The sequence below is a fragment of the Thrips palmi genome, unplaced genomic scaffold (genome assembly GCF_012932325.1).
Source record: "Thrips palmi isolate BJ-2018 unplaced genomic scaffold, TpBJ-2018v1 HiC_scaffold_18, whole genome shotgun sequence".
In the NCBI taxonomy this organism is placed as follows: domain Eukaryota; kingdom Metazoa; phylum Arthropoda; class Insecta; order Thysanoptera; family Thripidae; genus Thrips; species Thrips palmi.
The window spans coordinates 12,999,341-13,002,734 of NW_023144627.1; positions in this window are offsets into that span (position 1 = coordinate 12,999,341).

A 3,394-nucleotide genomic window follows, 5' to 3' on the forward strand; every position below is an offset into this window, starting at 1 on the left:
GTGCAAATCGTAAATTGGGCGGCTGCAGTCCCACGCAGGCCCCGCGCTGCCCCGCACGCCGCCCGACAGGACACTAGCCAGAGAGGAAGGCCGCCGCCGTCACGTCAAGTGTCGTTCTTTACTCGCGCCAGCCTCTAGCTGCCCGGGTTACACCATCCCACAGTGGACTAGCCAGAAGACCGGTGGAGGCGGCCAAAGACGCGTTTTCAGCTGCAGAGTCGCTAAACAGGACTCGAACCTAACGTGTGACCCCACCAATGGATTCCTCGTTCGGAGAGCAATCCATTGGTGGGGTCACACGCCCGATTCGAGTCCCATTTAGCGACTCTGGAGCTCAAAACGCGTCTAGAGTTTTGTCCGCCTCCACCGGTCTTCTGGCCCACTGCGGGTCGCTCACATGGCAACATTGACTTTGCAAATTTTCACCCGGACGAAAAATCGCAATGATGGCCGTCTTGGCAATTTGTACAGCCGCTTCATCAGCATCGCGACCACAGAGTCGATTCCCTTTGTCGCGTCGCCCCGCCGAGGACGAGGAAGCGGATTCATTGACGGCGGAAGAAAGAGCGAGAGAGACGGAGGGGGCGCTCCTTTCGGCCCTATAATTGGAGCAGGAGAACAAATTTGGCGACAGACGGCCTTGGCGGATGGGCCGGAGAGAGACAGAGCACGCAACAGGGCCTTCTTGCGCGCCGTGGCAGCGTCTCTGCTGCCGCACTGCGAACCACGCCGAGCGCAAGGACGAGCCCCTACAGTGCACGAGGCTGGTTTGTGTGGCTGGGCCAAGTTCACGCGGGGCCCAAATTTACGGTCAGCCCCCGATACAAATAATCCGAGCGTTCCGCGCCACGGGGGGTAGAAGACTGGCGCGGGTGGCCAAAACTCTAGACGCGTTTTGAACTCCAGAGTCACTAAGCAGAACTCGAACCGAACGTGTGACCCCGACCCCACCAATGGATTCCTCGTTCGGAGAGCAATCCATTGGTGGGGCCACACGTTCGGTTCGAGTGGCATTTAGCGACTCTGGAGCTCAAAACACATCCGGGATTCTGACCGCTTCCACCGGTCTTCTGGCCCACTGTGCGCTGTGACCTTGGTTCGCGCGTTGGCGCCTTACGGTTTTGTTCCCCCGGAAACAGTGAAAGCGGAGGCATTGACTGCTAATCCAGCCACCTTTTCCATTTTCCGTGCTGCTGGTCCCTTCTCGTCGCGGGGCGAGTCGCGGAGGCGCGCGTCCCCGAAAGCACAGTGATCTTGGAGAAGGAGGCCAACGGGCAATGGCAAGTGGCACGAACGGAATGAGGGAAAGCCCGCCGAGGCCGAGCCGAGGGCCGCGGGCCGAGCCGAGGGGGTGTCCCAACGCCCGCCGCGCCCGCCGCGCCACCAGAATCGCAAACTCATGCTGATGTACGCGGTCTCTCCATTATAGTTGGGGGATTTGTCAGCGCCTCTGACTTACGCGGCTCGTATAAGGACGATGTACGGACGGCGCCTGTTTCATCGCGCCGCTCCGACCCGATAAATAAACATCGTTTTCAGCTAAAGGGAAAGCAAGAAGGAGTTCGCGCGCGCGCAGAGAGCACTGCGCAGAAAAACTCGAGCGTCGAAGCGGTTCCGGTACTTACCCTAAAATGGAAGAAAAAAAAACGCAATAAAAATGTGAGCATGATTCGCAGCGGATGCGTTATCATCGCGGACAATCGAATGGCTGGACTCTGAAAGTCTGAAAGTCGTCTTCTGCCTTTCTCGCACTCGAGGAGCGCACCGGCGCGACAGAGACAGAGCGACGGAAACGACTCTCGGAATCAGTCTGTGACCTGCTCTCGTAAAAGTAGACATGTCGCAAAGAGGCGGGGCAAGGCGAGCACGCCTTTTACAGTGTACTTGGCGCGCCGCAGACACAGACACCGCCGCCGCCACTATATTCGGCATAAAATGAGATGAATAATGCATGGGCATCCTTCGGAAAATATTCGGGGCCGCGCCCTGCCGCGCCATTGGCCACCCCGCCCCGCCCCGCCCCCCCCGCCCGCCCCGCCTCGGACACAAGAATATCGATCCGTCTCCGCGCCGTGACATGCCGAATAAAAACTTGTACACCGGATCGGAAATTCCAGTGCGGCAGTGCCAGCCCTCGCTCCACTTCCGGCCCTGGCTTCGCTCCGTCTCTCTCGCACCCACACTGCGCGCCGGCACGCCCCACGAGTGCGAGAGAGACGGGCAGCCCCGCCGCTCAGAATCCGGCGGCCGGTTTTTCTTCCGGAGTACAAGGGGGGGCGCGTAATTTAAACGGAGCGCGGCGCGGCTCAGCGGACAAATGAGTGTTTGACGTGGAGAATGAGTCCGAAAACTTGCCAATTTTCCGGATAATTTGGCATTATTTGTCCCGCTTAAAAATGCCGGGCCTTCCCCGGCGCCGCGCTCCGCCAATCAGGGAACGCGGAAAATCTGGGCCGCGGGGGGGGGGGGGATTCCAGACGGGAGGGCGGGGCAGAGATTACGGCGGGTGTCTGGGGCAGGGCTCGCGACTTCGCCATCTTCAGCGAGCCCTCTGAGAAATGGAGCTGGAGGTGATATGTTAAACGGGCGGCGACCGCGGGGACCCCGTGGGGGACCGCAGCAAACGGCTCCGCAATCGAGAGGCGGAGTTTCCGAAACGCTTATCTGCCGCCAACTTTCTGGCCGTCATTGATATGTAGTACGAGCCGTGTGTGCTCGTTGTAGCGAGAGGCCGAGCCTGGGCGGGCTTGCGAAGAAAAGGGCCCACACTGTCAAGGGTAGGGTGGCGGGCCACGGCGAGGCCCGCGGTCAGGGACGCCTTGCAAGCCGCCAAACTTGGGGAAGTAGGACGCGATGTGGACGCAGCCTGGGCCCCGGGCGCGGCCCCAGGCGTGGTGGCCCCGTGGAGCACCGTGTGATGCGGTGGCTCTAAGTGGCGGTGGTGGGGCCATTACCGTGTCGAGCGCGCTGAGGACCGGCGTCTGGCCAACGAGGAAGATTCAACACGGCCGTGCCCGGGGCGGGCGGGGCGGCGTGTAGTACACCCACTTGTTTCCCTGTTTTCGTTGGCTGTTGTTCCTCGCTCACCTGCTGCTCGCCCATGTGGAAGTCCTCGCGCTCGTAGTAGGCGTACTGCGTCACGCTGAGCCCGGACAGCACGTACAGCTGGCTGAGGTACAGGGCGATGCTGGGCTCCACGCGGTGCGACGCGTCCAGGATCCAGGTGCACTTGAGGGGCACCGGGTAGGGCCCCGGGAAGCCGGGCGTCTGCAGCACGCCGTGGTCCTGGCCCACCAGCGTGCCGCCGCACGCGGCCTGCAGCGCCTCCGGGGCCCGCGGGCTGACGGCGGCCTCCGGGTTGACGGCGACCTCCGCGGCCGCCGCCGCAGCCAGC